The 17,997-nt window shown below is 61.1% G+C and overlaps 1 protein-coding gene across 1 annotated transcript in view; it reads right to left on the bottom strand.

Annotated features, from left to right (window-relative positions):
• Positions 1 to 17,188, bottom strand: part of FAM214B (family with sequence similarity 214 member B) — a 34,113-nt gene extending 16,925 nt beyond the window's left edge. Inside the window, exons 1-2 of the mRNA XM_029059854.2 lie at positions 16,890 to 17,188; positions 15,985 to 16,137 (exon numbers count right to left, since the gene is read on the bottom strand). The gene's annotated coding sequence lies outside the window, so the exon portion shown is untranslated. The remainder of the gene's footprint in view (positions 1 to 15,984; positions 16,138 to 16,889) is intronic.
• Positions 17,189 to 17,997: the final 809 nt, after the last annotated feature.

The raw sequence follows: 17,997 nt of genomic DNA, 5'->3' as shown, positions 1-17,997 counted from the left end.
GCGGCGGAGCCGATGACTCACGGTTCTCTCGAAACTCCTCGCCTTCCTCTTGAGTCACCGGCCCCTCCCCGGCCGGGGCCCGCGGTCGCCCCGGGGCGGGTCCGGGGGTGCCGGGCGGGCGGGCGGGAGGTAGCCCGGGAGCACCCGGAGGAGGACCCCCGCCCCCTCTCCCGCCCCGGCGGACCCGGGAGTGCAGGTGCGGTCGACGTGAGGTCGTCGACGTGAGGTCGCCGACGGCGTCCGCCAAACGCTCGCTAGGTTCTCGGCGCCGGGAGGGGGACACGAGGTCATCGGGCGGTCCCGCCTGGGGCTCCCGGTCTTCGTCCCCGTTTTCCGGATGAGGGGACCGAGGCCCAGAGGATGACGACGGTGGGATCTGTCGAGCGCTGACTACCGTCCTAAGCGCTGGGGGAGACGCGGGGGGGGATCGGGTCGCCCCCCCCCCGTGAGGCGCCCGGTCTTCGCCCCCCGTTTTCCGCATGAGGTCACCGAGGCCCGGAGAAGTGAAGTGACTCGCCCGCAGTCACCCGGCTGACAAGGGAAGCGCCTCGCCCCAGGCCACCCGGCTGACGAGGGGCGGAGCCGGGATCAGAACCCAGGACCTCCCGGGCCGAGAGCCCGCGCCGGATAAGGGAGGCCGCCCTCGATCCGCGGCGCGGGGGACGGCTTCCGCTCTAAGGGTCCGGCCCTTACGGGCCATTAGGGAAGCGTCCAGGATCGATCGGCCGGTGGTCGTATTTATTGAGCGCTCACTGGGCGCAGAGCACTGCGCTTAGCCTTGGGGGGGGGAATACGACAGACGCATCCCCCGCCCACGGCCAGTTTACAGCCTGACCCGCCCGGGGCCTTCTCCCCCCGGGCCCGGGATTTCTGACCCTGCAGAGTTCCGTTCGTCCGGCAGTATTTACCGGGCGCTTACTATGTGCGGAGCACTGTACTAAGCGCTTGGAACGGACAAATCGGGCAGGGGGAAGGGCTTGCTTTAGGGAGTCTTTCCAGAGCCCTTGGGAGGACACGGAGCCTAAACCGGTAGCCTGGGTAGGTGAAGACAGAGATCCCGTCCCCGTCGGGGGGGGGGGACGGGACACGCCCGAGTCCGATTCCCAAATCCTCTAGGAGCCTCCTCGAGAAGCAGCGTGGCTCGGTGGCGAGAGCCCGGGCTTTGGAGTCGGAGGTCACGGGTTCGAATCCCGGGCTCTGCCACTCGGCAGCTGGGTGACCGCGGGCGGGTCACTGCCCTTCTCTGGGCCTCGGTGACCTCGTCCGTGAAACGGGGACGATGGCTGGGAGCCCCGCGGGGGACGACCCGATCCCCCCGGGTCTACCCCAGCGCTCGGAACAGTGCTCGGCACACAGTAGGCGCCTAACGGACACCGACATTGTCGTCGTCATCGCAGGCCACGGGGAAACCGGCGGGGCGGGGGAGCCGAGAGCGAAGGGCCTTTCTCGACGGATTCTCGCTCCCCCGACCCCCCGGCGTCTCGGGAGGGTTCGCGGCCCGGCTCCGCTCCGTCCTCCTCCGCGAGAGCCGAGGGCCCGGGCCGGCGGAGGCCCGTCGACGGTCCCGCCCGCCCCGCGCGCCCCCCGCTCTCGAGTCCCGTCCCGGAGGGCGAGTCCCCGCCACCCGGGAGATCCACGGCGCCCACGGCCTGCCCTCGCTGACGGACCGTAATAATGACGTATTACGGTATTTGTTAAGCGCCTACCACGCGCAGAGCGCCGTTCTAAGCGCTGGGGGAGAGACGGGGTCGTCACGCGAGGCTCACGGTTAATCCCCATTTGACAGATGAGGGGACTGAGGCCCGGAGAAGCCGAGTGCCTCGCCCCCGGTCGCACCGCTGACGAGCGGCGGAGCCGGGAGTCGAACCCACGACCTCGGACTCCGGAGCCCACGCTGCCGGTAGCTGTCGTCGCGGCGATCCTCCCCTCCGCCCCCCGCCGCCGGATTCGGCCGGAAAACCCTCCTCACCCTCCTCTCTGTACCCCGGACCCGGCACGGCTCTCCGCGTCCCGGCCCCGGCTCCCGACCCCCACCCGGGCCACTGGAGCGGGGAAGCGGCCGCTAAAGGAGGCGTCCCGCTAGGTCTCGCCGCCGTGGTGGGCGAGGAAGAGGGGCCGCCCCAGCCCCCCGAGCCCCCCCCCCGGGCTCATAGGGTGGGTCCGGGCCCTAAAATTAGCAGCGGCGGATGGTTCCTGCCCCCGGGCGTGGAAGAGTAGGGTGCGACCCGCCGCGGGCGAGGGCGAGGGGGACGGGGGGCGGCGGATCTGTTCGTTCGGGGGTCCGACGACGACAGGTCACCTCACACGAGAAGCGTGGCTCGGTGGCGAGGGCCCGGGCTTTGGAGTCGGAGGTCACGGGTTCGGACCCCGGCTCTGCCACTCGGCAGCCGGGCGACTGTGGGCGAGTCACTTCGCTTCTCCGGGCCTCGGTCGCCTCATCGGGAAAATGGGGATGAAGACTGGGAGCCCCACGTGGGGCCACCTGATTCCCCCGCGCTTAGAACGGTGCTCCGCACCTAGTAAGCGCTTAACAAATACCAACATCATTATTATTATCATTCTTAAGAGCCCTCCCCAGTCTCCACCCTCTTCTGGAGTTCAGTCCCCTCTGAGTCGAGTGCATCCTGCACCTCCAGAGTAGGGGGAGGGCCTCGAAACAGGGTTTTTGATCATAATGAGGACGGCATTTGTCAGCGCTTACTCTGTGCAAAGGGAGGATTCAAGGTGATCGGGTCGTCCCACGCGGGGCTCACAGTCTTCACCCCCACTTTACGGACGGGGGACCCGAGGCCCGGAGACGTGAAGCGACTCCCCCCCGCGTCACCCGGCTGACGAGCGGCTGAGCTGGGATTTGAACCCACGACCTCCGACTCCCCAGCCCGGCCTCCTTCCGCCGAGCCACGCTGCCTCTCCGCCTTTTTGGCCTTTCTGGGTCCTTCCGTCGGCTGCGGGACCTCGGGCAAGTCACTCCGCCTCTCTGTGCCTCGGTGACCTCGGCCGTAAGACGGGGGGGGGGCGGAGACTCGGAGCCCCACGGGGGACCACCTGCTCACCCTGGAACCCCTCCCCCGAGCACCGTACCCGTCCGCTCGACCGTGTAGATCTTCGTTACCCTGTCGATTTTCTTAAGGAGATGCACGTCGCCCTGGTTCTATTCCTCTGCTACGGTTCTAATGAGATGCTCATCCCCCCGATCCCGTTTATCGCCATCGTTCTCGTCTGTCCGTCTCCCCCGATTAGACCGCGAGCCCGCCGGAGGGCGGGGACCGTCTCTATCCGTTACCCATTTGTCCGTTCCAAGCGCCGAGTACAGCGCTCCGCACACAGTAAGCGCCCGGTGAATACCACTGAACGGACGGATACCCCGGCGGCGCTCGGAACAGCGCTTGGCGCCCAGCAGGCGCTTCGCGAACACCGTCGTCGTCGTCGCGCAATCGTAAAATGGAGGGGGAAGGCTACGGCTCCGGGTTCCCGCGGCGGGAAGAGAGGGGTGCCGCGACGGCGGTCGCTCTCTGACGCCCCACCGTAGTCTCCACGCGTTCGGCGCGGTGCCCCGCGCACGGTAAGCGCTCGATAAACACGACGGAAGGAAGGACGGCGCCGTCGCCCGGCTCCGGGCTCCGGGCTCCGGGGCCTTGCTGGAGAGAGGTGGGTGGCCAAGCCTGTCCCCGACTGGGGGAGCCCGGGCCGTCCCCGGGGAGGAAGGAAGTGGGAAACGAACACACCCCGAGCGTGGGGCAGGGCGCCGAGAGGACAGGAACCCGGGGGGAGGAGAGATGGCGGGAATCGGGGAGGGGAGGGGGCCGGGGGCGGCCGAGGGACGGGAGGAAGGGGAACCGGGGCGGGAGGGGAAGGACGGGAAGGACGGGAACGGGGGTGAGGGTGGGGGATGCTCCCGGGGCCCCGAGGGAGATGGGGAAGAGAGGCCCGAGGAGGCCCGGCAGTCCCCCGCTCCGATCGAGAAGCCTCGCGGCTCGGCCTGGGGAGGCGGAGGTCGTGGGTTCTAATCCCGCCCCCGCCCCTCCTCCCCGGGCCTCGCCCGGGGACGGAGAGCGTGAGCCCCACCTGATCGCCTTGTACCCACCCCAGCGTCCGGAGCAGGGCTTGGCCCCTGGTGAGGGCTTAACCAACGCCCTCATGGGTTCAATGTGAGGGGCAGGTCCCCCCGGGGGGCCACACGCGCCCCGGAAACCTCGGGGCGCCCAGGAGGAGTTGCCTCATCTAGCCTGCCCGGGCCCTTTCTCCCCCTTTTAGACCGTGAGCCCGTGGTGGGGTGGGGATTGTCTCTCCCTGTCGCCCTGTTGTGCATTCCCAGCGCTTAGTCCAGTGCTCTGCACCCAGCAATTGCACGATCGATAGGAAGGAAGGAAGGAAGGAAGGAAAAAAGGAAGGGAGGGAGGGAGGGAGGGAGGACGGTCCTGGCATAATGATTTAGACCGCGAGCCCGGGGTGGGGCGGGGACCGTCTCTCTCTGTCACCCCGTTGTACGTTCCCAGCGTTTAGTCCAGTGCTCTGCACCCTGTGAGCCCTCGATCGATGCGACTGAAGGAAGGAAGGCCCTGGCACAATGGTTTAAGACCGTGAGCCTGGGGTGGGGCGGGGATCGTTTCTCTCTCTGTCGCCCAGTTGTGCATTTCCAGCGTTTAGACCAGGGCTCTGCACCCTGCAAGCCCTCGATCGATAGGAAGGAAGGAAGGAAGGAAGGAAGGGAGGAAGGGAGGAAGGAAGGAAGGAAGGGAGGAAGGAAGGGAGGAAGGGAGGGAGGGAGGGGGACGGGAGGAAGGGAGGGAGGGAGGGGGACGGGAGGGAGGGAGGGGGACGGGAGGAAGGGAGGAAGGGAAGGAGGGAGGGAGGGAGGGAGGGAGGGAGGAAGGAAGGAAGGAAGGAAGGAAGGAAGGAAGGGAGGGAGGGAGCAAGGAAGGGAGGGAGGGAGGAAGGAAGGAAGGAAGGGAGGGAGGAAGGAAGGAAGGAAGGACAGTCCTGGCATAATGGTTTAGACCATTAGCCCATGGTGGGGCGGGGACTGTCTCTCTCTCTCTCTCTGTCGCCCAGTTGTGCGTTCCCAGCGTTTAGTCCAGTGCTCTGCACCCTGTAATTGCTTGATCGATAGGAAGGGAGGGAGGGAGGGAGGGAGGGAGGCAGGCAGGCAGGCAGGCAGGCAGGCAGGACTGCTCCGGCATGATGGTGGCAGGGCTGGAAGCCAGGCCAAGGTGGGGGGAGGGGGCAGCGGAGCCACCGGGGGCCACCGGGCTCCGACCCCGCTCGCCCCCCGGGCCGCTTCGGGCCCTGATTGGCTGCGCCCGCCGAGGCTCAGCCAATGGGACGCGGCGGAGGTGGCCGGACGCCCAGGCCCCGCCCCGGCCACGTGCGGCTTCTGGGAATGACAGGCCGGGGAGGGGCGGGGCCGGGCTCGGCTCGCCCTCGGCTTCGGCTCGGGCTCGGGTCGGACTCGGGTCGGCTCGGCTCGAGCTCGGCTCGGGCTCGGCTCGGGCTCGGCTCGACTCGCACGGGGCTCGGCTCGGCTTCGGCTCGGCCTCGGCTCGGCTCGCACTGGGCTCGGCTCGACTCGTACCGGGCTCGGCTCGGCTTCGGCTCGAGCTCGGCTCGACTCGCACGGGGCTCGGCTCGGCCTCGGCTCGGCTCGGCCTCGGCTCGGCTCGGGCTCGGCTCGGCCTCGAGTCGGCTCGGCCCACTGTTCCTGCTAAACAATAATCATAATAATAACCGTATTTATTAAGCGTTTTTTTTAACCTCCTCCCCCCCCCCCCTTCCGGACCGTGAGCAGGGATTGTCTCTCTTTGTTGCTGAATTGTACTTTTCAAGCGATTAGTAATCATCATCATCATCATCATCCTGGTATTTGTTAAGCGCCTAGTCTGAGCTAAGCACTGTTCTAAGCGCTCGGGACGGGCTACAGAGTAACCAGGTCACAGAGAAGCAGCGTGGCTCAGTGGAAAGAGCAGGGGCTCGGGGGGCAGAGGCCGTGGGTTCCAATCCCGCCTCCCCCACTCGTCTGCTGGGTGGCCTTGGGCGAGTCACTTCGCTTCTCCGGGCCTCAGTTACCTCGTCTGGAAAATGGGGATGAAGACCGTGAGCCCCACGTGGGACCACCTGATCGCCTTGTAATTCCCCCAGCGCTCAGAACAGTGCTTTGCACCTAGTAAGCGCCTAACAAATACCAACGTTATTATTATTATTATTATTGTTCTCTGTACCTCGGTTACCTCATCCGTGAAATGGGGATGAAGACTGCGAGCCCCGGGTGGGACGAGCCGATAACCTCGTATCTATCCCGGCGCTTAGTTAGAACGACGCTGGGCGCACAGCAGGCGCTCAACAAACACCGTCCCTCATAGTCGTGATAATTCTCACCCATTAACCGGGGGACACGATAAGCTCCCTGAACCGCAGGCCGGGTTGCCCGCAAAACCTGTTTCTCGTATCCCCCCCGCCCCCACCCCACCCCCCAGTGCTTGGCACGTAGCAAGCGCTCCGCAAATACCACGATGAGGATGATGAGGATCACTTGACGATGATTACTAAGCGCTTGGAAAGTACAATTCAGCAACAGAGAGAGACGATCCCTGCCCACGGCGGGCTCGCGGTCCGGAAGCGGGGAGACGGGCATCGAAGCGAGTAAACAGGCATCGGTGGCCTCGATCTAAATCGGCAGAATTCTAGATCCGTACGCGGAAGAACGATCGAGTGAAGGAAAGACGAGCGCTTCTCCCCCCGGGGCCCGGATCACAAACCCACGGCTGGAGCCCAGCGTGCCCACACGCGCGTCCCAGGTGCTCGGATGCCCTCTGACCTCTCTGTTAGGGGAAGATTTCCCGGTCCTGGTCCCGACCGGTCCCTGGAGGGTCGTCACGAGCTCCTCGCTCTGGATTTTTCCTTGTTTTTCCAGCCCAACTCTATTTGCAAAACGACCTTGGGGGAAACGGGCGTTTCGCACTTGCCTGCAGATGGCAGGGCAAGACAGCGGTGTCGCGCCCTCTCCTCTGGCTCATCCTCCTCCTTCCCTCTTTTTCCTCTTCCTCCTCTTGCTCCTCCTGCTCGTTGCACGTATGTTCTGGCAAAGACCTGCTGGGTCCCCTCTCCCTCTCCCTCGGCAGAGCGCTCCGATCCGTGTTCTGCCCGTCTGCTTGTTTTGTTTTGCTGCTCCCCCCATTTTAGACTGTTTAGGCCGTCGTCGGGCGGGGATCGTCTCCTTCTGTTGCCGAACTGTACACTCCAAGCGCTTAGTGCAGTGTTCTGCACCCAGTAAGGGCTCAATAAATACGACTGAATGAATGAACGGATCGACGTCCAAGCCGGTTGGACTCTGGCCACCTCGCTGAAGGTCGCCGGGCTTTAGGCCCGGCTCCTTCCTTCGACTGCTCCCTTGCACGAGCCTCCTCCGAGCGGGGCGGAGAGATTTTCCGGATACGGGGGCCCCTGCCGAGCACTTCCTCAGGGAGAGGTGGGCGGGAGAGGGGAAGGAGACGGAGAGGAGAAACGGGTTTTGCGGGCAACCCGGCCTGCAGTTCAGGGAGCTTGTCGTGTCCCCCGGTTGAGGGGTGCGAATTATTACGATTATCAGCGACGCTGTTTTTGAGCGCTTACTATGTGCCGAGCACTCTTCTAAGCGCTGGGATAGATACGAGGTTGTCGGATTGTCCCAGGTGGGGCTCGCAGTCTTCATCCCCATTTTACGGATGAGGGGACTGAGGCGCAGAGAAATGAAGCGACTCGCCCAACGTCACACAGCTGACAAGGGGCGGAGGCGGGATTAGAACCCACGACCTCTGACTCCCCGGCCCGGGCTCTTTCCACTGAGCCACGCTGCTTCTCCCTGACATTATCATCATCATTATTAATGTTAATGATAATAACAATTGTGGTATCTATAAAGCGTTTACTATGTTCCGGCACTGTATTAAACGCCGGGGTGGATAGGAGCAGATCAGGTGGGCCACAGTCCCCGTCCCAATCGGTCTCAGTCTCGATCCCCAGTTTTCAAATGAGGGAACTGAGGCACAGAGAAGTGAATAATAATCATAATAATGATAGTAATGTTGGTATTTGTTAAGCGCTTACTATGTGCAGAGCGCTGTTCTAAGCACTGGGGTAGGTACAGAGTAATCAGGTTGTCCCACGTGAGGCTCGCAGTCTTAATCCCCATTTTACAGATGAGGTGACTGAGGCCCAGAGAAGTGAAGTGACTCGCCCACAGTCACGCAGCTGACAAGTGGCAGGGCCGGGGTTCGAACCCATGACCTCTGACTCCCCAGCCCGGGCTCTTTCCACTGAGCCACGCTTTGTTAAGCGCTTACTATGCGGCGGGCACTGTGCTAGGCGCTGGAGTGGGTACAAGCAGATGGGGTTGGACTCGGTCCCTGTCCCACATGAGGCTCACAGTCTCGATCCCCATTTTACAGATGAGGAAACTGGGGCCCAGGGAAGCCAAGTGAGTTGTCCAAAGTCACACAGCGGACGAGCGGCGGAGCGGGGATCAGAACCCACGACCTCCGACTCCCAAGCCCGCGCTTTTTTCTCCGAGCCCCGCTGCTTCTCGTACAGTCCAACGGAATTAGCAGACATCGTCCCTGCCCGTCACCAGTTTACGGCCTAGAGGGGGAGACGGGGATTAATACGAATGAATAATTTATATAATTTAAAGATATGTACATAAGGGCTTTGGGGGTGGGGGCAGATGTCACATCCTCATAGGTCACCATCCACGTGCCTAGACGACACTGAAGGGAGAGAGAGCCGGGGAGAAGAGGGCTTAATCAGGGAAGGCCTCTTGGAGGAGGTGCGACTTTAAAAACGATGTTTTGTAATGGTGATGATGGCGTTTGTTAAGCGCTTACTATGTGCAAAGCACCGACCTCAGCGCTGGGGAGGGGACAAGGTGATCGGGTTGTCCCACGTGGGGCTCACGGTCTTAATGCCCATTTTACAGACGAGGTCACCGAGGCACAGGGAAGTGACGTGACTCGTCCGAAGTCACGGGGCTAGGGGGCAGGGTGGTGGTCTGGCATGTATCGGGGGGCAGGGGGTTTGGGGCCGAGGGGAAGGGGTCGGTGGCGAGATAGATGGGATCGGGGCACGGTGAATAAAGCGGAGCGGAGCGTGTGGGTTGGGCTGTAGTAGAACCTCCAGCCGCTGCCCATCGACCTCATTCATTCAACAGTATTTATTCAGCGCTTACTATGTGCAGAGCACTGCGCTGAGCGCTTGGAATGAACAAGTCGGCAACAGATAGAGACGGTCCCTGCCCTTTGACGGGCTTACGGTCTAATCGGGGGAGACGGAGCGACAATAAATAGAGTCAAGGCGAAGAACATCTCGTAAAAACAACGGTAACTAAATAGAATCGAGGCGATGTACATTTCATTAACAAAATAAATAGGGTGATGAAAAATATGGAAGGCTTCGCGAATTTGCGTGTCATCCGGGAACTCTTCACACGTCGGCTTTAAAGCCGTCCGCCACCCGGCCCCCCCTCACCTCACCTCGCTCCTCTCCTCCTCCAAGCCGGCCCGCACGCTTTGCTCCTCCCACGCCAACCTTCTCCCCGGGCCCCGGCTCGTCTACCTCACTGCCGACCTCTCGCCCACGTCCCGCCTCTGGTCTGGAAGGCCCTCGCTCCTCCTCGCCGACCGCCGATCACTCTCCCCGACTTCGAAGCCTCACTGGAGGCCCGTCTCCTCCAAGGGGCCTTCCCTGACTGAGACCTCCTTTCCTCTTCTCCCACTCCCTTCCGCATCGCCCCGACTCGCTCTATTTATTCATCCCCTCCCCTCCCGACTTATCTGGGTGTTGTCCCGACCTTCTTCACCCACCTCCCCAACCTCCATGTAGTGACGGACTGGATGTGGGGGTGGAATGAGAGAGATGAGTCGAGGACAACACCGAGGGACTTATCTGTCATTTATTTATATTAACGTCCGTCTCCCCCTCTAGACCGTAAGGTCCTCCCAGCCCCACAGCGCTTATGAACTTATCTGTCATTTATTCATATTTATTTTAATGAGATGTTCATCCCCTTGATTCTTTTTATTGCTACTGTTCTTGTCTGTCCGTCTCCCCCGATTAGGCCGTAAGCCCGTCAGAGGGCAGGGACCGTCTCTATCTGTTACCGATTTGCACCTTCCAAGTGCTTAGTACAGTGCTCTGCACATAGTAAGCGCTCAATAAATACTATTGAATGAATGAATGAATGAATATCGGTCTCGCCTGTAAGCTCACTGCGAGCAGGGAAGGTGTCTGTTTATATTTCACTCTCCCAAGCACTTAGTACAGTGCTCTGCACACGGTAAGCGCTCAATAAATAGAGCTGATTGACTAGCTCAGTGAGGCGAGCTGATTCAGAGTTTCTGTTGGATGCGGAGGTGGGTGGACAGCCACCGGAGGTTCTTGAGCGGGGAGACACGGGCTGAATGCTGAAATGTTGAAAACGATCCGTGCGGCAGAGCGAAGCGTGGACTGGAGCGGGGAGAGACGGGAGGCCAATCAATCAGACGTACTGAACGTGCAGCGTGCCGAACACTGTACTCGGGAGAATACGACAGCGTAACGGGGTCCCTGCCCACAACGAGCTTGCAGTCCGGGGGGGAGACGGGCATCAATATAAATAAAGAAATTACGGATATGGACGTAGGTGCTGTGGGACCGAGGGAGGGGTGGATAAAGGGAGCAGATCCAAGCGCGAGAACGACGCAGAAAGGAGCGGGAGAAGAGGAAGTGAGAATCAGACGGGGAAGGCCTCTCGACCGTCCTCGGCCCGGAGCCGTGGGCGCCCGCGTCCCCGAACACCCCAGATCTCACGGCCCCGGCGTGGCGGCCCCCCCGTCCGCCCCTCTCCCACCGCTCCGGCCCCCGGGTGGGGACGGGAAGGAGGTTGGGACAGAGAGAGAAGCGGAGGGAGACGGATGGAGGTCGGGGAGGTGGGTGAAGAAGGTCGGGAGAGCCGCCGTGACGAGGAGGCAGATGCAGGAGTCCCGGCGGGATCGGGGAAGTTCTTGGATCAGCCTGGTAGCGGTTCGGACGGAGAGGAGAGGGCGGATCTCAGCAACGTTGGGAGAGTAGAACTGACGGGATGTAGTGATGGACTGGATATGGGGGTGGAATGAGAGAGATGAGTCGAGGACAACACCGAGGTTATGGGCTTGCGAGAGAGGGGCGATAGAGGTGTTGTCTACAGGGAGAGGACAGGGTCTGGGTGGGAAGATCAGGAGTTCGGTTTCGGACGCGTTCAGCTGGAGGTGTCGGGGAGCCCATCCGAGTAGAGTCGTTTCGAAGGCAGGAGGAAACGAGGGCGCGCGGAGAGGGAGAGAGCGGGGCTGGAGATGTAGATTTGGTGACCGTCGGCACAGAGGTGGTAGTCGAAGCCATGGGGGCGAACGAGTTCTCCAAGGGAGTGGGTGCAAATGGCGAAGAGAAGGGGACTCGGGACTGAGCTCTGAGGGACCCCCCCCCCCCAGTTAGAGGGAGGGAGGAAGAGGAGAAGCCGGCAAGAGAAGCTGAGAAGGACCCGTCCGAGAGATCGGCGAACAGAGAGAGAGGACGGGGTCAGTGAAACCGAGGTGGGATGAAGTTTCAAGGAGAAGGGGGTGGTCCGCATCGTCTAAAGCAGCTGAGAGGTGTGCGGGGATTAGGATAGAATCAAGGCCGTCAGATCTGTTGAGATCGGGTTACCTTCGAGAGGGCTGTTTCTGTGAAGAGGGTGGGGGGAACCAGATTGGAGGGGGGTCACGGAGAGAATTGGAGGAAAGCGGAGACAGCGAGTATAAACAACTCTCGAAAGAAGTCTGGAAAGACACGGCAGGCGGGAGACGGGGCGATAACTGGAGGGAGCCAGCTGGTCGAGGGAGGCGTTTTTGAGGGTAGGGGATACCTAAGCATGTTTGAGAGCGGTGGGGAAGAAGCGTTTGGAAAGCGAACGGCCAAAGACGGCAGTCAAAGAGGGAAGAAGGGAGGGGGCGAGTGCTTTTAAAAGGCATGAAGGGACGGGGTCGGAAGCACAGGTGGAGGGGATAGATTTAGAGAGAAGGTGAAAGATCTCGTCTCGAGTTACCGGGGGGACTACCGGGAGAGTCGAAGAGGTGGATGAGAAGGGGTACTGGAGAGGAGCAGGGGAAACTTTAAGGACATCACGCCCGACGGTTTCGATTTCGTTGAAGTCTGCGGCCAGATCGCTAGGGGAAAGAGACGGTAGGGAAAGGGGGGACGAGAGGTTCGAGGAGGGAGTTAAATACCTGGCACAACTGGCAAGCGGCCGTGCATTAGGAAGGAGAAGTATCGTTGTCGGGCAGTGGAGAGGCCAAATTGAAGGTGGAAAGGTCAGAGAGATATCTGGATTTTTACCAACGGCGCTGGGCAGCTCAGGCGCAGGAGTGGAGGAGGTGGACTGCGGAGTGGCTTTCAGAGTTGCGGGACGGTGGACAGTGGAGAGGGCGGAATTGACTGCATCCGTCTGGGCTTCAGGAGAAGGTAGCTCGGCTCTGGAGACCAAATAGGGTAGGGTGGCTGTTAAATATCGGCGGGGGTCCAAAGAAAGGACGGATTTGGGGGGGGTGTGGGGAAGAGAGCGGGTGAGGGCGTTTTGGTCTGACAGAGGAATTTCAGAATGATAAAATCAAGCGCGTGCCCAAATTGCTGAGTGGGTGAGGTGGAGTCGAGCAGGAGGTCATCGCGGTAGAGGAGAGGATTGGGAAGAGGTGGACACTGTCGGGGACAAGGATCAATATAGGGATGGAGAAAGAGAGAAGGAATGTGAGAAAGGGATCCAGATGATGAAGAAAGTTGGAGGAGGGGCCGGGGGGGGGGGGCCGCAGACGGCCCCGACCGATAATTGGAGCGGATGGTAGAGGTGGATGATGTCGGCTTCAGAGGAAGGGAAAGAGGGATGGGGGAGGTGGGAGCGGGAGAAGACGAGGCCCCCTTCAGAGAGGGAAAACTGTCATCTGGGGAGAGCCAGGTTTGAGCCAGCACGAGGAGGAGCAGCGACTGGGTCGGGAACAGGTCAGCGATGAAGGAAAGCTTTCTCCCGCCGGAGCGGGGTTCCACACGCCGCATCTGGCTGCGACTGGGAGGTGGGGATGGTGTGAGTGGCAGGAAGGTCGAAGGGAGTGAGCTGGCGGGGGCCGGTGCGGGGGAGAGGGAGGTGAAGGGTGGCTGGGCCGAGATGGCCGGGGAGAGGGGCGCAAGAGGCACGAGGGCTGGGGAAAGGGGCGGAGGACGCGAGTGGACCGCGAAGGGCCGGCCTGTGGGGAGGAAGATGAGGAGGGGTGCTGGGTGCAGGGAGCGGGGATGCGGGGCGGGGAGGTTAGAGGAAGGGGATTGAGGGCAATGTTGCTGGGGGTCGGGGGTGCCGGGGCGAAACAGTCGATTCATTCAGTCAATGATGTTTATTGAGCACTCAGTCGAAGCAAGCATGGCATTTAATGGGAGCAGCGGGGCTCAGTGGAAACAGCACGGGCTTGGGGGGGGGAGGGGTCACAGGTCGTGGGTTCTAATCCCAGCTCCGCCACTCCTCAACTCTGCCGACCTCCCGCTCCACCCCAGCTCCCTCACCCACCAAGTTGGACACACGCTCGATCTCATCGTCTCTGACCGCTGCCCGCACCGACTCTGAAATCCCTCTCCCTGACCGTAACCTTCTCACCTGCCTCCTCTCTCACACTCCTCCTCCCCGTAAATCGGTACTATTCTCCCACGGAGACCTCCGCTCTCTCGACCCCATCCATCTCTCTCAGCGCATCACACCCCACCTAGCCTCCCTACCCATTCTACCCGCTCTCGACGACCAAAGAGATGCTCTCGACTCGCTCGCCCCCCCCCATCCCGTCGCTCTCGCACCACTAACCCGCGGCCCCGGATCGCCACCACCGTTCGCCTCCTTCGCTCTCACGCTCGAGCGGCTGAACGCTGCTGGCGGAAATCTAAACGTCAGGCCGACCTCGTCCGCTTCGGGTTTGTCCTTTCTTGCCTTGACTCTGCCCTCGCCTCCGCCCGTCAAAACTACTTCTTGACACCCTAACCCATCACCCTCGTGAGTTGTTTCAGACATTTAGCTCCCTCCTCGGGCCCCCTTCTTCCCCCCCATGCCTCACCCCGCGGTGATCCGGTCACCTACTTCAATAAGAAGATTAACACCATCAGGCCTGAGCTCCTCCTCTCGGCTCCCTTTTCAACTTTCCCATCCTTTCCCGGCAGTACGTCCAGAGGAGATCTCCTGCCTCTTCTCAAATTCCACCCCTTCCGCATGTGCATCGCCCCCCGTTCCTTCGCACCTTATAAAAACTCTCGCTCCTCCTCAACTACCATCTTCAAACTCTCCAGAGGCTCCTTCTCCATCAGATCCATCTTGCCTATCAGCTCCCTCCTCGGCCTCCCTCTCCTTCTTCCTCCTGAGATAACCTTCGAACCGAACCTCGCCCCGGCCTCTCCCGCCTCCATCTCGCTCCTGACATGATTCATTCAGTCGTATTTACCGAGCGCTTACTGTGGGCCGAGCAGGCCGCTGAACACTCGGGGAGGTCCGACAGAGCAACGAACAGTGACGTGCCCTGCCCAGAATGAGTTTACAGTCTAGGGGCGGGGAGACGGACACCGATACAAATCAATAAAATGACAGATACGTACACAAGTGCCGGCGGGGAGGAAGAGCAAAGGGAGCGGCTCAGGGTGACGCAGAAGGGAGTGGGAGATGGACTGCTCGACTGACTCATTCGTTCCATCGTATTTATTGGGCGCTTACTGTGTGCAGAGCCACGGATAGGGACAATCCCTGCCCGACGACGGGCTCACGGTCTAAAAGGGGGAGACGGACGGCAGGACGAAACAAGTAGATGAGGAAAAGCGGGGCTTAGTCTGGGAAGGCCTCTCTCATCTCACCTTGCCTCTTCTTCCCCTGCACCCCCTAATCTGACATTTACAATTTTTTTTTCAGGGCATCTGCTGAGCGCTCACTATGGGCCAGGCACCAGCGTGGCTCAGTGGCAAGAGCCCGGGCTTGGGAGTCAGAGGTCATGGGTTCGAATCGCAGCTCTGCCACTTCTCAGCCGGGTGACTGTGGGCGAGTCCCTTCACTTCTCCGGGCCTCCGTGACCTCGTCTGTAAAATGGGGATGAAGACCGTGAGCCTCACGGGGCACAACCTGATTAGCCTGTATCTAGCCCGGCGCTTAGAACAGCGCTCTGCACATAGTAAGCGCTTAACAAATACCAACATTATTACTACGCCCTGGGGTGGATAGCTACGAGCTAATCAGGTCGGGCCAAGTCCACGTCCCACGTGGGGCTCGTAGTCTTAATCCCCACTTTACAGATGAGGTAATTGGGGCCCAGAGAAGGCGCCCGGGGTCACACAGCAGAAGAGTGGCGGGGCAGGAATTAGAACCCGGGGCCTTCGCCCTCCCGGGCACGTGCTCACCTCCTCCAAGAGGCCTTCCCAGACTGAGCTCCCCTTTTCCCTCTGCTCCCCCTCTACCCCCCCGCTTCACCTCTCCGCAGCTAAGCCCTCTTCTCCCCCCTTTCCCTCTGCTCCTCCCCCTCTCCCGTCCCACCCCCTCGGCACCGTACTCGTCCGCTCGACTGTCTGTATCTTCACCACCCTATTTATTTTGTTTAATGAGACGTACGTCACCCCGATTCTATTCATTTGCTATCGTTTTAATGAGACGTTCATCCCCTCGATTCTATTTATCGCCATTGTTCTCGTCTGTCCGTCTCCCCCGATTAGACCGTGAGCCCGCCAGAGGGCAGGGACCGTCTCTGGTACCGATCTGTCCATTCCAAGCGCTTAGTACAGTGCTCTGCACCTAGTAAGCGCTCAATAAATACTACTGAACGAATGCTCGATCCACTAGACCGCCCCGATTCGCCACTCAGCTCTTTTCCTCTTTAAAGCTCTCCTAAAATTTCACTTCCCCCAACAGGCCTTCTCGATTCAACTCTGAGTCACATCATCCCCTTAGCTACCTCGCGTACTTACATGTTTATTTCTATCGATCAGGGTTGCTCACTGAGCACGCTGTGCGGAGCGCTGTACTAAAGTACAATACGGTCGGTGGACGACACCTTCGGCCTCCAACGAGCCGGCAAACGGGACACAGACGTCAGCATCGATCGCTGGAAAAGGAAGCAACTGTCGGGATAATGATAATAATGATGTTGGCATTTGTTAAGCGCTTACTATGTGCCGAGCACTGTCCTAAGCGCTGGGGGAGACACAGGGGAATCAGGTGGTCCCACGTGGGGCTCACACTCTTCACCCCCACCTTACAGATGAGGTCACTGAGGCACGGGGAAGTGAAGCGACTCGCCCACAGTCCCGTAACGTTAGACTCCCGGCGCTCAGTACAGTGCTCTGCCCATAGTAAGCGCTCAATAAATAGTACTGAATGTATAATATCATCATATTCTATAATAACAATAATTAGAGAAGCATCGTGGCCCGGTGGAAAGAGCCCGGGCTTGGGAGTCGGAGGGCGTGGGTCCTCATACCGGCTCCGCCACCTGTCTGCTGTGTGACCTCTGCCACTTGTCGGCTGTGTGACTGTGGGCAAGTCACTTAACCTCTCTGGGCCTCAGTTCCCTCATCTGTGAAATGGGGATGAAGCCTGTGAGCCCCACGTGGGACATACCCGATTCCCCTGTGTCTACCCCAGCGCTTAGAACAGTGCTCTGCACATAGGAAGCGCTTAATACCAACATTATTATTATTATTATTACCTGGGGCCAGTCATTTCACTTCTTTGGGCCTCAGTTTCCTCATCTGTCAAATGGGGATGAAGCCTGGGAGCCTCACGCTCTGCACCTAGGAAATCCCCCCATTTTCTCTGAGGCCCAGAGAAATAATAATACTAATAACGACGATGGCATTTCCGAAGCACTTACTGGGTGCCGAGCGCTGTTCTAAGCGCCGGGGGAGAGGCGAGGTGACCAGGTTGTCCTACGTGGGGCTCGCAGTCTTCATCCCCATTTTGCAGATGAGGGAACTGAGGCCCAGCGGGTCACCCAGCAGACAGGAGGCGGAGCCGGGATGGGAGCCCGCGTCCCATCTTAGTTCTTTCCACTAAGCCGAGCGGCAGCAGAGTATAACCCTGACTGCCGTGAAAATGATCGTAACGATAATAATGACAACGAGGATTCTGCTGCTCTGCACGTACGAAGCGCTCTGGCGAATGAATGAATGAATGAATGAATGAAGGAGTTGGGGGCGGGGCACGTGGGCGAGGGCGGGGGGGGGCGGGACACGTGGGCGGGGCTTAGAGTCACGTGGGCCTACGTGGCGCGGGGCGGGGGTCACGTGGGCGGAGCACGTGGACGGGGACCTATGGGCGGGGCTGAGAGTCACGGGGGCGGAGTTCAGAGCGGGACTGGGCGGTCACGTGGGCGGAGCACGGGGACGGGGACCTATGGGCGGGGCTTAGAGTCACGTGGGCGGAGCTCAGAGCGGGGCGGGGGTCACGTGGGCGGAGCGTAGAGGGGGACTGGGCGGTCACGTGGGCGGAGCACGGGGACGGGGACCTATGGGCGGGGCTTAGAGTCACGTGGGCGGAGTTCAGAGCGGGACTGGGCGGTCACGTGGGCGGAGCACGGGGACGGGACCTATGGGCGGGGCTTAGAGTCACGTGGGCGGAGCTCAGAGCGGGGCGGGGGTCACGTGGGCGGAGCGTAGAGGGGGACTGGGCGGTCACGTGGGCGGAGCACGGGGACGGGGACCTATGGGCGGGGCTTAGAGTCACGTGGGCGGAGTTCAGAGCGGGACTGGGCGGTCACGTGGGCGGAGCACGGGGACGGGGACCTATGGGCGGGGCTTAGAGTCACGTGGGCGGAGCTCAGAGCGGGGCGGGGGTCACGTGGGCGGAGCGTAGAGGGGGACTGGGCGGTCACGTGGGCGGAGCACGGGGACGGGGACCTATGGGCGGGGCTTAGAGTCACGTGGGCGGAGTTCAGAGCGGGACTGGGCGGTCACGTGGGCGGAGCACGGGGACGGGGACCT

Source organism: Ornithorhynchus anatinus, chromosome 3, assembly GCF_004115215.2.
Source record: "Ornithorhynchus anatinus isolate Pmale09 chromosome 3, mOrnAna1.pri.v4, whole genome shotgun sequence".
NCBI classification, from domain to species: Eukaryota; Metazoa; Chordata; class Mammalia; order Monotremata; family Ornithorhynchidae; genus Ornithorhynchus; species Ornithorhynchus anatinus.
This window is presented reverse-complemented; position numbering and strand designations above follow the sequence as displayed.